The 20,749-nt window shown below is 33.0% G+C and overlaps 1 long non-coding RNA gene across 1 annotated transcript in view; it reads right to left on the bottom strand.

Annotated features, from left to right (window-relative positions):
* Nucleotides 1–18,011, bottom strand: part of LOC131876405 (uncharacterized) — a 50,798-nt gene extending 32,787 nt beyond the window's left edge. Inside the window, exon 1 of the long non-coding RNA XR_009372709.1 lies at nucleotides 17,920–18,011. This is a non-coding gene — a long non-coding RNA (uncharacterized LOC131876405). The remainder of the gene's footprint in view (nucleotides 1–17,919) is intronic.
* Between the last annotated feature and the right edge of the window lie 2,738 nt (nucleotides 18,012–20,749).

Genomic DNA, 20,749 nt, shown 5'->3' with positions numbered 1-20,749 from the left:
AAAATGACTACCAGATTTATCATTATTTGGGACTGTTCATAGAAGTATTGGTTTGTGTCACATCCTTACTGTCAAAACCAACAGTAGACTAAAAATAAAAATAAAGCAAATTGGAAGGGCTTCTGAATTGGGAAAAGAGACGGAGGGAGGTAGTCAAACAAGCATTAATATCTAGGTAATTTCATCCATTCTATGATAATGGACAACGTGCATTTAATAAGAATGGAACAGTTATGGTGGGGATGGTCATATGGCGTGGCATCCCTGACTATAGACAAAAGAATTCTGCAAGTCACGTGGAAAAAAAATAAAAATACATAAAAATTGGTGCCTATGCTGTCTTGGAAAAGCTCACAACCCCTCCACTAGAAAAACATACTGTATTCTTGACGAAAAATAGAGAATGGGGAGAGAGGAATGAAAAAGGGAATGATGTAGAGAAGAGTGCAGAAAATGTTGGGAAATTGTGAGGAGAGATGACAGAAGAAACATGCATGAGTAATAATAGAGAGGAAAATGCAGCTGGTCTAGTAGACCTGTATACAGAATGTGGGAGCATTATTCAAGCACATGAATGTTTGACAGAATGTCTAAAAACAAATGTGGTCTCCTTATAGATATGTCACTCAACGTGTAAGTGCACAACTTTTTGTTGGAGATGCTCATAATATGGGCTTACCATTTCTATACTAGCTAATTTCAAGTTGCAAATAATAGGATGATGGAAAACCTAACGGGTATAAGGTAAGTTGCCTTACAACCAAGGAAACTAAGAGTCTACTAATTTTTGTGTATCGCTAGCAAAATTCATGTTGACCTATTACATTCAAGTGCTCATTACTTCACTTTCTAATGAACACTGCTCCAAGACATACGTTATCCCAAGTGATTGAAAAATCAATCTATTTTCTCATGACTTACTCAAGAAATCATGTATAAAGAAAACAATATTTAAATATTAACTTTGAATTTATAAAAGTGAAATTAATTATCATTCAAAAAGTGAGAATAGGGTGGAGAGTCTGGAATATTAGTTGAGAATGTGGGATTAGTGCGGATTGTTGCATATAGAATATAATAGGGTAATGGGAGGGTAAGGTAGAAAGTACGACTGAGACTATATCTGTGCATTTGAAATGAGTCAGTGAGTGTGATATAGATTCGACTGCTTACCGAACCATACAAAAACTAACAGTGTCTCGTAAGTTTTACAGAAAAATCTCATAATTTAATGGATTTTGTTAAATGGTTTCATGGTAGTTAGAATTTCAATACACAGTTTTACAGTCAATAAAAGAGGTGCACATCAACAACTTACAATAATGATCATGTCAATCAATAAGGAACGCCTCAACATACATCTGCACTGCTAAGCAGTAACCAGTATTATTTATGTTCACGTCTTCATAAATTTCAGCTCCAAACTTTTCTTTCTATTGCAAAATCATCTACATCTAAAATATATTCTAGCAATGTTTACAGTAAAATCAGTAACATAAAAGAAAAAGAAAAAAATTGCCTGGCTCCCATGTATCCCTGCTACGTAATATTGTCCTTGAATTCAGACTCCATCACTCTTCTCTTCAAATTAAACATCACACACTTTTGCAGATCTTTACAGAAAACATGAGACCTCAACTTAAACATCAGCAAGCTGATAATTAAGGCTACATTCTCCTGCATCTTCCATGATCTCTCTTGCTCAATAGTTTTCATGGTGTTTTTCTTCTTCCTCCTCTTTTACTGTTGCAGAATAATGTTGGACAGATCAGACTGCGACATTCCTGAAAAGCATATTTGGTGGGCTTTAAAATGGTTGTAACAAACAAGAGAAAGCACGCCATACACAAGGTCTGCAGGCTTAAGTTCATTGTACATATACAAATTCACTTTAATTTGTAAAAATGAAATTAATTACCACTTTACATTCTGTTCATATTTAAATATAAATATCTGGACAAAGAAATGAATTTGTTTTAGTGTTTTTAAAAAAAAAGCAGTGCCAAAAAGCATGAAGTGTCCAAGAGGGATAAAAAGCACGAAATGTACAAGACAGCTAAAAAGCATGAAAGAGAAAAGAATCTTAGTACAACGTTTCTATTATTAATACAACATCAAAATGAAAAATGAAAAATGAAAACTCATTGAGTGACCTCAGGTAAACACAATATACAAGAGTGTTATGAGGCGCTCGAAATTCAATTTTCATTTATCTTAGCTATTTTTTGTTTGTTTGTTTGTTTCTTGTTGAAAATTTTAACGTAATAGGCTTCGTTGCTTTGTCATGATGGTATACTAAAAAATAGATAAATGAAAGTGAAGTATAAACTTGGATATGAGCAGTATTGAAAAAAACTGAGTACCCAGATTCAATCAATCAGACCGTCAGTATGATTGAGATTGTATTGGGCATCTGGTATATATTTAAACAATGATATTAATGAGAGAGAATATGGAATACGGACTCCATTGCTGTTAAACATGAATATACTCGAATAATAGAATTGATGAATGAGAAACTAGAATTGGGAATGTATTGCTTTTAGATATCTGTAATGTCCATAATTTCTTCCAAGTTTTTAAAAAATTTGTTCTATAATTTTGTATGTTTCAAATTTATATGATTCCTATAGATACATCGAACACTTTATTTGATTTTGAATGTTGCGTATTCATATCTGATGTGGGACCTTTTATCTATAGTTTTGAAATAATTTCTTTGATGAATTTATATGTTGATTCAAACGTACAAAGTTAAGAGGAAGAAAAATGACCACCAGATTTATCATTATTTGGAACTGCTCATAGAAGTATTGGTCTATTCCTGAAATTCAGTTACCATCTTTATGCATTATGTTAAGTTTATAATTTATCATATAGACAAATTGAAATCCACGTCCCATTGCAATCTCTAGCTATAATGGATATTGGGGAAAGGTATATCCTTGTCGCTGAAATAATTTCATACATTGATTTTTAATTAATAGTTATTATATTTTAGTGAAGTGTTTAGACCTGTTTTGGCAAAGCAAATCTTGAGGTGGATTTAAGATTTGACAAATTAAAAATTTGCGGTGGTTTTAATTTATTGAAAATTGTGAGAAAATAAAAAAATATCTATAAAAGATTATAAGGGATGGAATAAATATAATTGATAAAATAATTTTACAAAAAGTAATAAAAATAATATGTATTTAAAATTATTTAAAATTATTATCTAGATTTTAGATTTTATGATAATATTACTAGTTTATAAACAAAATTATTTACAATGGACCTACCTCTAACACTAGCTTGTTAATTTGAATCTTTATGGGTCTTCCCGTGGAAACCCAAGTCGAGCAAGAGGGGCGGTTTGATTACGGATCCATGTGGCCACCTGATCCTAGCCTACACAACTAGCCCTGACCCTAGCCTACACAACTAGTCTTGGTGTTCAAACTTCCAACGTGGTCGAATCGACTTTCATAAATCATGGGCTTGATGTGGCAAGTGAGATGGGCATTAGGAAACTCATTGTTGAAGGTGACTCATAACACCATCATGATGTTGAATGAGGTGGCTAGGCCGGACTGGAAGGTTGCTCCTCTCATTGACAAATGTTGCGCCCTCTGCCTAACCTTTGATGAAGTCAAATTTCTCCACATGTGAAGCAAGGGGAATGGAGTGGCATACAAGATAGCTAGTCTAGGAACGATGGTTAAAAATTAAAAAGTTTGGCTCCAATTGCACAAAGTTCCCATTGTGGTCTGTGCAATGATCGTGAATGACATGCTCATTAATGATGTGTAATCCCAAGATTACTTTTTTATTTTTTTGTATTTCTTGCCCTTTCTTTTCCAAGCTAGATAAGAAGATGTGATTTTATTTCTACACATACACAACTCTATTTCTTTTTGACCTATTGCTTTCACACTTTGGCCTATGGGTTTGTAGAGATATGAGGAGATTGAATTGGGTTGAATATGACGACTGCTTTGCGTTCACTTATAATGGCAAACTCTCGAGCAAGGTTATTCAGGAAAATCTGGACTACTATGTGGAGCACATGATAGGCCATGACGTCAAGTTATCTACGACCTTCGTTTAAGCTTGGAATAATGAAATTGTGAAGATTGGGAGCATTATCTTTGTGGTGTCTGAAGAAACCATATTGAATGCTACTGAGTTGGCCCTAGATGGTGTTGCTTTCCCCCAAAAATTTAAGGGGAATTATAATGAATATTTTGATTGATTCTTCCAACCTAGTGAAGGGGTTTCAAAATGCAAAGTGGCTACAAATTATTTGAATATACTTTCTTATAAAGTAAACACTATAATTTAGTTGTTGATAAAATGCTGAAATTGAAGCTACATGAGGCGTCACACTTTATATAGTAAATTTTACCTTTTTTTATTCAATTTTTTTTGTGTATATTGATAACTTAAAACTTCAGTGCAAAAATATATTTTTAACTATTTTTTATGTATATATATTTTTTCATAAAATTGGAAAAGTCGCGTGTACTAAAATATAATGCTTTCCATTTGACGTCATCTTTTTTCTTAATTATTTATCCAAATTATAAAATAATTATATCACCCTCTTTTCACTAGTTCTTTTATTTTAAAAAAAATTTAAATAAATTTTCGTATTTTTCCTTTACAAGATAATCAACCTTATATATTAGTGTTTATAACCTACTTTCAATAAAAATAAAATATTAATGAAGATATGATCAAAGAATAAGTATCCGGTAGATTACTGAGAGGGATGGCGAATCAATAAATAAAAAAATTGATACAAACTTTTCCAATCTCAATCTCAATCACACAAATTAAACTTATCAATGAAATATCTCTATCAAGATAAAAACTCATAAGAAAACTGGTTGATTGTTATAGCAACTTAACAGTAAACAACATTAAACTTGTAAACATCCAAATTCTTTATCATATGTCAATAGACTTAATTTCTCAATGCTTCCGGTTATCATGCCTTATCTAAACTCTTCTGAAGTTCACCGTGTTAGGAACCAAGTCTATTAAAGCTTTACAAAAGTCTTGTTAAGAACTGATCTGGTTAAGAATCACCCAGTTAAGGGATTGACTACAAATGCCTTGTTAGAAGCAAGTACCCTATTAGGAGTAACCTTAGTAGAGGATTTGAGAATCCAAGCTAATGGATCACCTTGTTAGAGGATTTTAGAATTAACCAAGCTTGTTAGAGCTTACCCAGTTAGGGCATTTCACTTATGTTGCAATTGTTAGAAAACAACTGATTTCTGCCAACACCTTCAACTACAGACTCACCATCTGGTTTGGAAACCACACACTCAACTGATTTCTGCCAACACCTTCAACAAAACAATGTCATTGACCTTATAAAAAATCAATTAGGTCGGTAACACAACAAAAACCTAATTATATCATAGATATTACAAACAAGTCGGTTCAAGTATGACCGTTGGATTGCATAGCAATCTCTACACATCAATCAAGAAAACCTCAACCACTCCTTGATCACCGCTTCATCGAACTCTATAACTCATCACGCACTTTGCATTAGATGCAATATACTTTACTCATTCCCTAGACAAAAATGCACCAAATCATTTTGAACTTTTCTTCATACAATGACCATATGTGTCACCATCATTAATGCTCATCATTAGATCACAAACCAACATAACCAATTCAACAACCTTAATCGGTTAGGGTTTAACAAAAACAATTGGTAGGGTTTACCGGTTACATTACACAAATAAGGTTTAACCTTTTACCAGTTACCGGTTTAATTCACAAACTTACATACCGGTTTACAATGTCCTCCACAAAGACCTTCCTACCAGTTACAAGACAATATCAATATTAACAACAATATGAGCAATATCATTACTGATTAATTGACATCAATAACAATATAACATATCATTAATGCAATATTCATGAAAATGCTAACAATATCCCCCTTTGGCATTGATGGCAATACAAATATCAACACCATTAATTGTTGTTGTGATTGTGAATAGGAATGTTGGTTTACATTACCAATTATTCACCATGCTCTCCATGTCTTCAGCTTGTCGCTAGTTCTCCTCCTCATAATCACATAATTCTTCTCCCCCTTTGACAACAATGTCAAATTGAAAGTAAAACATGTAATTTCAAATTTCACTATACAACAATAATAATATACAACTTAATGCTCCCCCTGTGGAATAGCTTCCACTACTACACCAACCCTTTTGTAAAATTCTGCAAGTGGTTCAGGGACTAATGCAATCAACATCATGCTCAACTAACCTCATGAAGGGGTGCAGCCCCTAGTTAACTTCTAAGATACTCAAATGTAGTCTTTGGTAGAGATTTGGTAAAAATATCTGCAAGTTGCTCCTTGGTAGAAACATGCTCTAAGATAACATATTTGCTCTGCACTTTTTCCCTCAAGAAATGATACTTCAATTCAATGTGCTTGGTTTGTGCGTGCAAAACAGGATTCTTCGAAATATTTATGGCACTTGTACTATCACATAAAATCTTTATGGGTTCTGAAATCTTCATCTTAAAACCTTCCAAAATATGCCTCATCCAAATAGCCTGTGTGCAATTCATATAAGATGCAACATATTCAGCTTCAATAGTATATTGTGAAGTACAACTATGCTTCTTACTACTCCACGAAACAAGTATTCCTCCAAGAAAGAATGCTCCACCGATTGTGCTTTTCCGGTCATCAACATTTCCTTCCCAATCAGCATCTGTGTACACCTTCAAATTGAAGTTTCCATCATATGGATACCATAATTCATAGTCAACGATACCTTTCAGGCATCTAAAAATTCTCTTGGTTGCTATTAGATGTGTTTCCTTAGGATTCTTCTTGAATCTGGCAACTATGCCAACCACATAGGCTATATCCGGTCTATTGTGAACAATATAGTGCAATTTTCCAATCATTAACATGTATTCCTTCTCATCAACAGACTTAGATTCATCTTCCTTAGACAACTTACAACCTGTAACCATTGGTGTCCAACTGGTTTATAGTCACTCATGCCAAATATCTTCAAGACCTCTTTTACATACTTAGGTTGTGTAATGAAAATACCATACTTCATTTGTTGTATCTGCAAGCCTATGAAAAATTTTATTTCCCCTACTAAAGACATTTCAAACTCATTTTTCATTTCATCTGCAAAACTATTGCTCATGACATCATTACCTCCAAATATGATATCATCAACAAATACTTCACTGACCAGTATTTCATCTCCTTCAGACTTAAGATATATGTCACTATCATCACTGGTTCTCAGAAATCCTACCTTCATCAGATGTGTATGAAGCCTTTCATACCATGCTTTGGGTGCCTACAGTAATCCAAATAAATTCTTATGCAATCTACATACCATGTCTTTCTCATAAGTCAAAGCATTACCATCTTGACGCTCTATGCATACTTCTTCTTCCAACATCCCATTCAAAAATGTAGACTTAACATCCATCTGGTATAACTTGAACTTCTTATGGGCTGCAAATGCAAGTAAATTTCTGACACCTTCCAATCTTGCTACTGGTGCAAAAATTTTACCATAATATTCTCCTTCTTCTTGTTCATAACCCTTGCAAACCAACCTAGCCTTATTATGAACTACAACACCATCTTCATTCAACTTGTTTCTGAATACCCATTTAGTACCTATAACATTCTTATTTATTGGTCGGGGTACTAGGGTCTAAGTGTTGTTCTTCTCAATTTGATCCAATTCCTTCTCCATAGCTTTAACCCAATGATCATAACCAAATGCCTCCTTAGCAGTTCTTCATTCAATGATGGAGATCATGCAAGAGTTTTCTCTTGTTCTCCTTCTAGTTAGTACTCCAGCATCCTTATCCCCAATAATATGTTCAGGATTGTGATTCAGTCTCACATATCTATGAATAACATGATCATTATCTTCAGGTTCAACTTCATCATTATCATTATCATCATCTTCTAAATTTATCTATTCCAGTTGAGCAAGTGCATCAAAATTTTCTTTGCCGGTTTCAAATTTCACAGTTTCTGGTTCCAAAAACAAAATGCAAGGATCTTCATCCTTCTTCTCCAAACTAGTTTCCTTTTAAAGTTCAGGACATTCATCCACTCGAACATTAGCACTCTCAACAATTCTCTGTGTCCGATTGTTAAAACACTTGTAGGCCTTACTCTTGGTGGAATAGCCAATAAATATACCTTCATCACTCTTAGCCTCAAATTTTGCTAATGTAATCACCTCTCTTAATAAAACATTTTCTTCCAAATATCTTAAAATAGCTAACATCGGGTGATCTTCCATACCAATATTCATAAGGAGTCTTGTCCTTACCTCTTTTCACCAGAACTTGGTTCATAGTGTAGAAAACTATGCTGACAACTTCTCTCCAAAAGGTTTTCACTACACCTCCTTGTATCAACATTGTCCTATCAGCTTCAACAACTGACCGATTGTTCCTCTTTGCGATACCATTTTGTTGTGGTGTCCTTGGTGCAGAAAGTTGTCTTTTGATATCGTTCTCATCATATTACCTAGTGAATTCCTCAGAAGTAGATTCACCACCTTGATTTGTTCTTAGACATTTTATCTTCTTTCCACTCTCTTTCTCAGCTAAGGCTCTGAATGCCTTGAACTTACCAAAAGCTTTAGTTTTATCCTTCAATAATGTGACCCACATCATCCTTGAGCAATCATCAGTGAGGATCATGAAATAGCTGTCACCTTGAATGCTTTTTATTCTTATTGGTCCATAAAGAACTGTATGAACCAAATCTAACAAATGCTCTGCTGAAAAGGATTTTCTCTTGAAAGTTGAAGAAGACATCTTTTCTAACTGACATTCTTTGCAAAGAGCATTAACCGGTTTGTCTAACTGAGTAAAACCTCTCACAGTCCTTGACTTACTCACTTTAACAATGTTATCAAAGTTTATATGACAAAATATCCTATGCCAAAGCCACCTATCATCTTTTTTTGCAATTAAACAGCTGCTAACTTTAGGATTAAGGTGAAATAGGTTACCTTAAGTTTGCTTCTCAGTTGCAATCAATTCACCTTTGTTGTCAAAGATTTTGCACATACCATTTTTAAACTCCAGTGGGTATCCTTTGTCATTGAGTTCTGCCACACTCAAAAGATTGTTCTTTAGACCTTCAACCCAGTAGAAATCATCAGTACTGCTCTTCCCATTAAGAGAAATAAATCTCTTACCTTTAAACATGCAGGGTGAGTCATTGCCAAATATTACAACACCGCAATCAAATTCCTTCAAGGAAAGAAATTTTTTCCGATCATCGATCATATGATGTGAACAACCACTATCAATGATCCAATCATTAGAGTTATCCATCCTGGACACTAATGCCTTCTGGTCTGATATCTCTTCCTTAATAGCTACAAACACAATATCTTCACTAGCATCACCATCAAATTCTTCATCAATGATACGAGTATCAACAACAATAAGACAATCTCTCTTGCCTTTACCCTTATACTTCTTGAATTTATCTCTCTTGTGTTCATTTTCACCCTTAGGATAGTTAGCAGCTATGTGACCAATCTTGTTGCATGCAAAACATTTTAAAGGTAATTTACCTCTATATTTACCAGTGCCTCTAGGCAACCACTTTACCACCAATGCTTCAAGCTCCACTAAACTAACTTCATCATCAACATCTCTGTTGGATCTAGATTCATAACCATGACTAGTATCTCTACTTTTTCTCATTGATGGGTTAGAGACAAAATCTTTAAATGCAGACTCAGATTTCTATACACTACCATCATAGTTGTTTAATTTGAAAGCAGCAAGTTTGCCAATGATGGATTCAAGAGTTACCTTAGTGTTGTCTATGGACTTCAGCTCTTGAATAGCTGCAACTCGGATAGTAGCGTAGACTAGTAGAAGGGTTCTCAGTACCTTGCTAATCATTGTGGCATCTTCCACTTTCCCTCCTGCACTCTTAATTTCACCGACTATCTCTTTTATCCTTTGACCATACTGCTAGATATTATCACCTTCAGCCATCCTCATATAATCAAACTTTTCTCTTAGACTCTCCTCTTTAGTAATCTTAACATGTTCGTCATCGCTATAAATCTCTTCAAGTTTTTGCCATACCTCATGTGCAGTCTCTAGACCGTGAACATCTACATATTCAACATCAGACAGTGAACTGATAATGGCCTCTAATGCATGATGATTTTATTGTTTCTCTTTCTTCTGATCATCAGTCAGAATCCCAGTGGGTGCAACATATTTAGTATTGACATGTTCCCAATACTGACTTCCCAGACTCTTGTTGTAAATTTTTATTATGGTGCTCCATATCCTATAGTTCTCTCTGTTAAACTTTGGACCTTCCTTCTTCATCATGATCTGCAAGACCTTCACCTCAAGATATTAGGCTTAGATCTTAGAGGACCTGAGATGCTCTGATACCAATTGATGGTATGATGAAAGAATAAGTATCTGGTAGATTAATGAAAGGGGGGGGGGTTAATCAATAAATAAAAAAACTAATACAAACTTTCCCAATCTCAATCTCAATCACACAATGTAAACTTATCAATGAAATATCTCTGTCAAGATAAAAACTCATAAGAAAACCGGTTGACTGTTACAACTTAACAGTAAACAAAATTAAACTTGTAAACATCCAAATGCTTTATCATATGTCGACAGACTTTATTTCTCAATGCTTCTAGTTATCATGCCATATCAGAATAGTTGAGTAGTTAATCAAATCAACCATAAGATCATAACCACAAAAACATTCACCACATGACACAAGTATTTTTGAAATGGAAACCCAAATGGGAAAAACCACGGTGAGATGGGACTCACAAGATAACTATTTGAACTCTTCTGAAGTTTGCCTTGTTAGGAGCCAAGTCTATTAAAGTTTTACAAAATTCCTATTAAGAACTGATCTGATTAAGAATCACCCGGTTAAGGGATTGACTACAAATGCCTTGTTAGAATCAAGTACCCTGCTAGGAGTAACCTCGGTAGAGGATTTGAGAATCCAAGATAATGGATCACCTTGTAGAGGATTTTAGAAGTAACCAAGCTTGTTAGAGCTTACCTGGTTAGGGGATTTCAGTTATGCTGCAATTGTTAGAAAACAACAGGAGTTTGCTTGATTTGTCTGAATAGTAGTATACTTGCTTGATCAGATCCTTTTAAGCTCCTATCTTCCTCTACTCGAACTACAGACTCATCATCCGGTTCGGCAACCACACACTCAACTGATTTTTGCCAACACCTTCAACAAAACAACTTCATCGACCTTACAACAAATCAATTAGGTCGGTAACAAAACAAAAACCTAATTCTCTCAGAGAGATTACAAACAAGTCGGTTCAAGTATGACCATTGGATTACATAGCAATCTCTACACATCAATCAAGAAAACCTCAATCGCTCCTTGATCACCACTTCATTGAACGTTGTAACTCATCACGCACTTTGCATTAGATGAATTATACTTTGATCATTCCCTAGACAAAAATGCACCAAATAATTTTGAACTTATCTTCATATAATGACCATGCGTTTCACCATCATTATCGCTCATCATTACATCATAAACCAACATAACCAATTCAATAACCATAATCGGTTAGGGTTTAACAAAAACAACTTGTAGGGTTTACTGGTTACATTACAGAGATAGGGTTCCAATTGGAAAAGTTGTGGCCCATATATAACATATCTATAATGAAGCCCATATATAACATATCTATAATGAATCTCTATCGACTATATGTTTGACTAAAATTAATTTTTAGTTAGAATTACTTAAATTCACTTGTGTTGATAAGTTGGCTTGAAACATGACACGGTTTTATGCTTTTACCCTTACATAAAAATAAATCGAAAAGTTAGAATAATAACATTTTAATACTATCAAAATTTAAAATTTTAAAAATATTGAAGGAATTTGTTCACTTTGAATGCATAATTTTGAAGGATAGATCTTTGAAGCTTGTTGACCCACTAATATATAGTTTATATAATAATTTAAATTTTAAGTTTATAACATTTTAAGGAAAATTGGAAAGAAATGGAAAGTATGTTAGATTTTTTAAGTAGAAAATATTTTTAACTTTAAAAAATATCATAAACTTTATTGTTTATATTTTAATTGAGATAACATGTAAAAAATAAATTTATTTAATTATTTCTAAATTTTAAAAATATATAATTGTTTGAAAAAATTATTTACAAAGAATATTGTAAAACTTATAAATCAATTGCTTAATTTTATCAATAAATAAATTTAGTATAGAAAAAATTAAAATAGTAATAAATTATATTTTATTTAATTATTATATATAAAAATGAAAAAAGAAAATTAAAATGTAGAATACACTCCTCACATTAATTTTAAAAGAAATATATTCAATAATCATAATGATAAAATTAATATACCTTAATACAATAATTTATGAAAATAATTTATTTTTAAAAATCTACTTTAAAAAATAATTCAATATAATACTTAATAATCAAAATTTCATAATGATAACTTCTATAAAAATAACAAATAAAATGAACATGAAAACAAAAACTATTATAATAAATCTCCTACCTATTTTAAAAATATATTAATGAAATGTATAGAGTCCATACTCATCTAAAATCCATTTTATTAGGGAACAATTGTAACTTCTCGCAACTACATACAAAATATCATTGCAAGAGAATATTAGTAAATAAATGTATAATGTGAATCAAAATTTATAATGTCAATCTTATTTCAAAGGTGGATTAAAATAAAATACAAAATGTAATAATGATAATGTGGGTGAGTATGGTTGTTATCTATCTATGGGTACTTGAAATCTCACTAATGGTATGAGATAAATTGAATGACTAAGATTCCTCTTTCTATTGTTCCTACTTTTACCATGTAATGGATTTTATATTAGTTTATTTTATTCTTTGTGATAGTCTCATTTAGACTTTTGGGGTGTGATCTTTTCACACAAATTTTTTAATAATATAAAATAAATATTTAATTACAGTGGATATAGAGGTATGAATGCCTCATGAAATAGACATTCCTTAGAACACCTATATGGGACACTAATGAAATATTTAATGTGGCATCACATTGGGGTAAATATATAAATAGTCACATAGAAAAAAAAAATTGTACTCCATTTGTCTAGGAGTTTTTAAAATACATAGTCCCAATCTAGTAATTATTCAATATGGAAAACCTAATTTTGGATCATGGAATAGAAGTGAATCTACCTTAACATTGGGATGCACATTTGATCATATTAATTAATTAATTAATTATAAATAGAAATCACATTGTATTTTAATGTTTTTATCATTAATAGATTTATATAGTCAAAGATGCATTCTAATATCTAGATAGATAGTATGATAAATTTGGGTGGCCATCATGGTTGCCTCAAAAAAGTGAAAGCATACACTCCCAATATTTAAAAAGGCCAATTTCATTTTTTATATCAATTCAATGGTCATATGGTCTAGCCAAGTTTGCATGTCTTGCTTCTACAACCATAGTTTCTTGATATTAATATTTCAAGTTCTGTTTAGGATAAAGAGGAACTAGAACAATGACAAATGGTGAAGATATACCATACAATTGCATCTAGGAATTGTATCTGCACCCTACAAGGATAGCTTTGGATCTAAAAGGAGCACTACACAATACCTTAGGACAAGAGTTTGAACTCACTACACAAGGGAATGCATATCGATGTAATAAATAATACAAAAAATAGTAATGAGAAATGGGGTTTTGTTCATATGGAGATGTCAGTGTTATTCTAGTAAATGCGTTTGATCTAACTTATGAATTAGAGGGGCCCAACCCTTATCAAAGGAAAAAACAAAATTCATGATAGATAAAATAAATAGGGGACAACAAGAGAAAACAATAGAATAGACCTCCAATGCCATTGTGAATTTGACATGAGTAAATTTTAAATTGTTATTTTTTGAGCACTTTTATTATCTTTATTTCATAATATTTATTTGTGAGGCATTAACAAAATCTTTTTTAGTTGAATTGGCTATAAAAATTTGAGAATTAACTTCATTTATTTCCTATTACAATGTTTAAATTTTGGACTTAGACCTTATGTTAATAATAATTAATTCAACTTGATACTATAGAATAAAGAAATAAAGCTATTAAGAGAAAAATAATACAATAGTTTATTAAAATGAAAAATATTTGTGTTACCAAAATAGGTATTTAAATACAGATTTTGAAAATGTAACCTTTTTTTTAGTTAAATATTTGTAGTTTTGATTATATGTTATGTTTTATAGGGATGCATCATCATATTTAAAATTAGTAATTTTATTCCATTACATTTTTAAACAAGTTCATAAAGATGTCTCCAAATTGTTTTCAAATACTTTTGAAATGGAGAAACATATCTAGAATGGAAAAAATATCCTTAAAATGAGATGATACATTCCTATTATGGTAGGCAATGTCTAGGGACTTCACTCTAAAATTGATATGTATGTAAATTCTGGAAGCACATAGAAGACATTAAATATTTCACAAAATATGTAATGTAGATGTGTTCTCTTAGAATGCAATGATTATTGGTTGTTTGTTTATTTCCTATACTAAAAGAATTAGGAAAACATTGATTTTTCAGAACTTCAAACTATACAACATATGCATGTGACAAGGGCCTTTGTAAGAGAACAATTTAAAAAAATAAAATTGATTATATTGTGGTTGATATTTTCAATGGACAAGCTAGGCATCAAATGTAATACCTATTATTTGCTAATGGGGTGATCTTACCACTAAGCTATTAGCCCTCTTAGTGACAAATTTTTCTTTTGTTCTTGTTGGGCTCATTTTTTAACACCCCACTTTGAGCCACATTGCAAGTTCTCAATATCTTAGCTTTGCTGACCTCGGCTCTCATATCATGTTCAATTTTTCATAGACCAACTAGAAGTCAAAGATAAGACCTCTCATATTCTGCTAGGATCCTCTACCATTGACCTATCATCCCTATTGGTAATACGGTCATAAATGGTTTAGGTGTGGCTTATGTCCAACAATAATAACCTATTGTTTACTTAGTATATAAAAATACTATTTAGACTCTTTTAATATATTCAATATATAGCATATAATAATATAGAATGACTTATTATAATATGATTTTATATTTAACTTAATCTCCAAAACATATTTTAAAATAATTCATAAAAAAATGGAAAATATTTACCATCCATATATATATACACTTCTTCCCTTCCTATCTCCAAAATATCTTGGAACGGGGTATTAAATTAGCTCCTATTTAGCTAGTTGTAAGAACATACTAATTCATTAAGAGTTTCTCAATACAATCAATGGCTTACATTACCCTACAATTGTTTATCAAAGTTAACATCTCTTCACAATTATAAAACACCACTCCTCCTCAGATTAATTTGAAATTAAATAATCTAACGTCCAAACCTCATTCCATCTCCATTACTCTTAACTCTGTAGTAAGTACTAGCTGCATTGCGTCCCATGTTTATTTGGGAAAAACATCATTATGTTGTATTGATTGGTAGTTGTCAGGTGCATAGATTTTAACAAATATAAGTTTTTTCTATCCCACTAGTTCAGTTACCTTAAATACAAATCTATTAAACACTTGGATATTCTAAGCTAGTGCCTCCATATTCATCTCTTCCTCTTGAAACTTGCGCATTACTACTCAGCTATGCTTGACAAATTAACTGTCGTTAAACAAACCTCCATTAAGATTCAAAGACGATCGGAAATATACCATGGATATAATCAACCCATTATCAAACCTTCAGGCACAACATTACACTCTTTTAGATCAAATTGATTGTTGTAGCCACTATTGTCTTTTCACATTCAATTTCACAATTATAAGCATCTTGCTAAATTTATAGAACTATAAATTAATAAATTGTCTAGTCACGCCAAGTAATCTATCTAGTATTTTAAAAAGTTGGTTTGTATATCGTTTTGTCTTTTGTTAAAAAATTCAGGCATTTAGCAACACTTGTAATAAGATAATGAGTTCAAATCTCTTTAAATAGCATCCAATTTACTGAATTAAAATGTTCTTCATCACGCGTATCTTAAACGGGTGATAAGAAATTGTAAAAGGTCAACTAGCGACCAAAGTAGGCTAATGGGACTGATAAATACATCCAGTTGCAATATAAAAGCACTTGAGTTAAAAAAGTCCGAGGAGCTGAAAACACTCAGATCTGAGACACCGCTGTGAGGAATTGAAAGTTTAAGTAGAGTGAAAAGGAGACATAATTTCTTTTCAGTTCAAGGTTCACGTTAAGGGTAAACGACACAACACCTAAGTAACTAATGTTTTGGAAGAGGAACCAATGTTTTCATCCAAGTTATTTATTTTGGTTGTTCCTCCAAGCCAAAGGTGACATGAGGTGGAATAAATTATCTCCAAACATTCACACTTTTATGTCCAAAGTGATATCTGCATTGAATATTAATCGTTCTGTGGTGAAGATTACCTGGTATGGGTGCAACACCTTTTCCTTAGTGAAGTATCCATGCAAGAGCCAATTGTGCTGGTCTGCAACCATGTTTCTGAGGAAGTTCAGAAACTCGTTCATATAATATTTCATTCTTGTCCAAGTTCTCTCCATGAAATCGAGGTATCCGGATCTAACAGTAAAAGAAAAGGTTAGTAGGAAAAAGACAACTTCGTGGTCATTACAGACGATGCAACTTGTCAAAGAATAATTGTAAAAATGTTTGGTTTCCGCTAATTGCAAAACGTTATTGTTTTCAGGCCCCTTTCTTTCGGGAGCCTCCATAATCGCTCTGACTCATGTAGACATTATGTCATATGTATTTGGACTTTCATATATCACTGCAAAGGGGGAGATGCGCAGGAATTCATTTACTTCTACTTCATTTTCATGGAAAACATTCTTTGAGAGGAAGCTTTATTTTAAAATTTCTATTCACCGGGTTGCTATTGCCATGAGAACGCGGGGTTAACTATTGGAGGAATGAATTGAAGGAGGTTTTGCTACCAGGCAGGATATCCAAGGTCAAGATCTCACACTCAGACAATATTGGTCCCGTGAGTCACATAAAGACGCTTTCGGTAAGAATACATTCATGCTATCTCATCTTTAAGCATCTTATGGGTAGACCATTAGTTTCTAATTGTCATTTTATGGTTGAAATACAGCTGAAGCAAGCTAAGGGAACCTCACATCCCAAATGCAAGGCAGTGCATGTTGAGAGCTCAACAGAAACCACCATAAGGGGTTATGCATGTTATATCCGTGCTTATTAATCCCCAATTGTCCAAGTCAATTCCAATTGACAATCAACGATGGCTTAAAATGATACTGTATCAGCCAATCCCCCTCCGAAAGCATCTTTCTAGCTAGTTGAACAGTTAATAATTATTTTAAATAAGGAATTAAATATTATTTCTCCAAGCAATACGCAGCCTGCCAGCAGTACAGCCATGATCGGTAAACCTGAGATAAATAGTTATGTACATATTACATATTTCATTGTGCATCAGAGTGTTCACAACAAATATTTAAATTAGAATATTTATTAGGAGGAAGAGTATTTTCTACGCAAATTTCTGTACAAATTGTGGGTCTCAAGGATAGTCTCCGTATGCTAAAAATCAATATCCTCTTTAACATTGTAACAGTGCAGCATCTATTTTGTTTGGGAGACTATACTTTGTAACCCACCTTCCTTTCGCTAATATGTTTAACTTTGTCAAAGATAACATCAATCTTTAAGGCTATCAGTACATAAAAGTCTTATTATCTTGTAGTAAAACACAAATGCAGATAGTGTAAAAAATTTAAACCAATTTGGAGGCTTAGAAAACTTACCAATCGGCTGTCACCCTGATGTAAGCTTTCAACAATTGCTTTGCCAGCGAAAAAACCACGACCAAGTGGACTGTATGGTACAATCCCAATACTTAACTCTCTCTATAACATAAAGAACAAGTGATAGAATGAGATGCTGACTCAAAAAATAACGGAGGACATTAGGATTATGAAAACAAATCACGAGTCTAGGATTGTACGCCTGGAAAAAGGTATAGAGGATTTGATGGGAAAACTCAGGGGACTCATGGAGATTAGCAAAGAAGCTATGCTTAACAGTGTGGAAGGCCTCAAAAGGGTTAACGAAAAAAATCGCTATACAGAAAGCCTAGCCTACCAGTTCGGATTCATCTTCAGCAACCAATTTGGATAAGAAATACATTGTAATGCAAACTTCCATGGGGCCCTCTACCAGGACCAGAAGCAAAAAATAGGAAAAAGGCATCTCAAGATTTATTATGGAGGAGCTCAAAGAGATTAACAATAGTATGATTCAGAAGAATGTTGAGTTCATTAAAGCTCTTAGTTAGTGGTTTTTGTTTTTTTGTGCTATTTCCTAGTTTCTTTTTATTTGGTCCGGTGGGGAGCTTCCCCTATTTCTATTACTTTTTAGCAGTTGTTTAGAGTTTGGTTTGCTACTGGTTCTTTTTTTGATGGATTTGGGTTTCGGGTCCTTGTAAAACTCGTTTATCTCAATAAAAAAACAATACATCATTAAAGGAACTAATCTAAATCAAGGTAAAATTTAATGCATTCATGTACTTAAGTAATTTAAATAACTAAAGTAATTCATTTAAGCAATAATGTTTCTTACAAATAAATTACATAGCACAAATATTACTAAAACCAATGTTACATTCAATTGTATAGATCCAATATTTTCAATTATAGAAATAGAATCCTACCATCTAAGTCCCATTATATATAAATAAAGATTCCATCATGAATACATCATAGATACATTATTGTCATATCATAATTATGACATGATTACATCATTTACCATAAAGGCATGAATATACATAGATCACATCTGAAACTCATAAATACAACATGGCAGATGCATCAAGTCACCATCTAACTCACTAAGCTGACCAAATCCAAGAGAGCAATCTGGAACAAGTACAAAGCCATTCCACGCAAGACTGGAACAAAATCCCCGATGGAAAAAGGCACTACCACCCAACAATGTGGACCAAAAGGACCACCCCCTTGTGCTAGAAGATAGACATAAGGCCCTCAACAATACAAAAAAAAGAAATACAACACATGGTCTAACAAACATCCACTAGGTAGAAACACAATCAGACGCTCAAAAACAAAACTCCAAATAGGAATGCTCCAGAGGCTACAATCACAAGGACACACCACTAGAGCTCACAAGGGGAGAGTGTCATCACATAGCTTGATATGGGTTATCCTAGCAGGTCTTCATAGATCCCGGCCCCCATCTTGATTGATCCTAGCAACCTCTCTTGACCCCTGGCCCCCATTCAAATCTCATGTTGAACCAAAATACCTTTCAAGAGGACAAGGTAGTCGATCACGCCATTCCTAGCCTTCCCACCTCATCTTGAGCATAAACGAGCACTCAAGCCATGAGTGGGGCACACTTAATCTTGTTTAATGTGTTTAACTACCCAAAACCCTAATTCATTAATTAGGTTATCACTTATTATGCTCAACTTCCAATGGGTTATCCTTGCAGCTACTTTGGGCCCCCAAGCCCACTTGGAAGCCACTCCCCCTTAAGACCCCGAGCATACCCAAAACCAACCATTATCAGTAGAATCATCAAACATAATATCATAAGTCTCATAAAAGGATCAGAAGCACCATAGACCATAAAATAAGTTCCAAGCAAGTCTAGAATGGCAGCGCATCTCAACCACATAAACATCAATTACAAAAGCTTCCGACAAGAGAACAACATGGCTCAAACTCATAAGGAAAGTAATATATATATATATATATATATAGACATAAATAAAAAAATATAATTCAAAAAAAACAAATTAAAACAAAGTCTGCGTAGATACTAAGTCTACAATAATGCACACTGTGGGGTGTGCTCCCCACATCGTGGGAAATCCCCCACGTGTAGCTCCCCACATCATGGGAAATCCCCCATGTGTAGCCCCACGTGTAGCTCCCCACAGAAGTGGGCTGAGTGCCCACAATCGTGGGTGCTTCCCACGTTGTGGGAGAGTTTCCCCACAACCGTGGGTTTCCTATGTTGTGGGTTGAGCCCCCACAAGCATGGGCATTCCCCACAAAGAACAAATAAAATTTAATTTTTAATAAAAAACATTTAAATAAATTCAAATCAAAACATAGATATATATGATTTTTCTTTTTTTTTTTAAAAACCCACAGTGAATTTTTATAATTTATAATATAATAAATTTCCTAAGCGAATTCATAATTAAAAAAGAATCACGAGTCCATATTAACCAGACACAGAATCACACATAAATAAGAACTTATATAAAACAAAATATGAGGTTTTTAAATACAGAGAACCTCAAGATTTTAATTTTAAAGAAATTAACAATTTCTAGAGTAGATTCATGACTAACATCAGGAATCCCAAATACACAGATGCAGATAAACTACCATTTTGCAATAAAATTAAATTAAAATTAAAATAAAACAAGAGATTGCTAACATGATTACTCAATTCAGATTTTCCCAAAACCATAAACAAAAGATTCTAACAATCTTTTAAACAACCAATCTAAATATTCTTTCAATCTATCCCAAAGAAAACACAGACACAAAAAGGATTTTAACCCCTACCTTAAATCACAACCCTGGTAAAGAACTTGTA

The sequence above is a fragment of the Cryptomeria japonica genome, chromosome 5 (genome assembly GCF_030272615.1).
Source record: "Cryptomeria japonica chromosome 5, Sugi_1.0, whole genome shotgun sequence".
NCBI classification, from domain to species: Eukaryota; Viridiplantae; Streptophyta; class Pinopsida; order Cupressales; family Cupressaceae; genus Cryptomeria; species Cryptomeria japonica.
The sequence above is the reverse complement of the archived record's forward strand: the minus strand, read 5'-3'. Positions and strand labels throughout refer to the sequence as shown.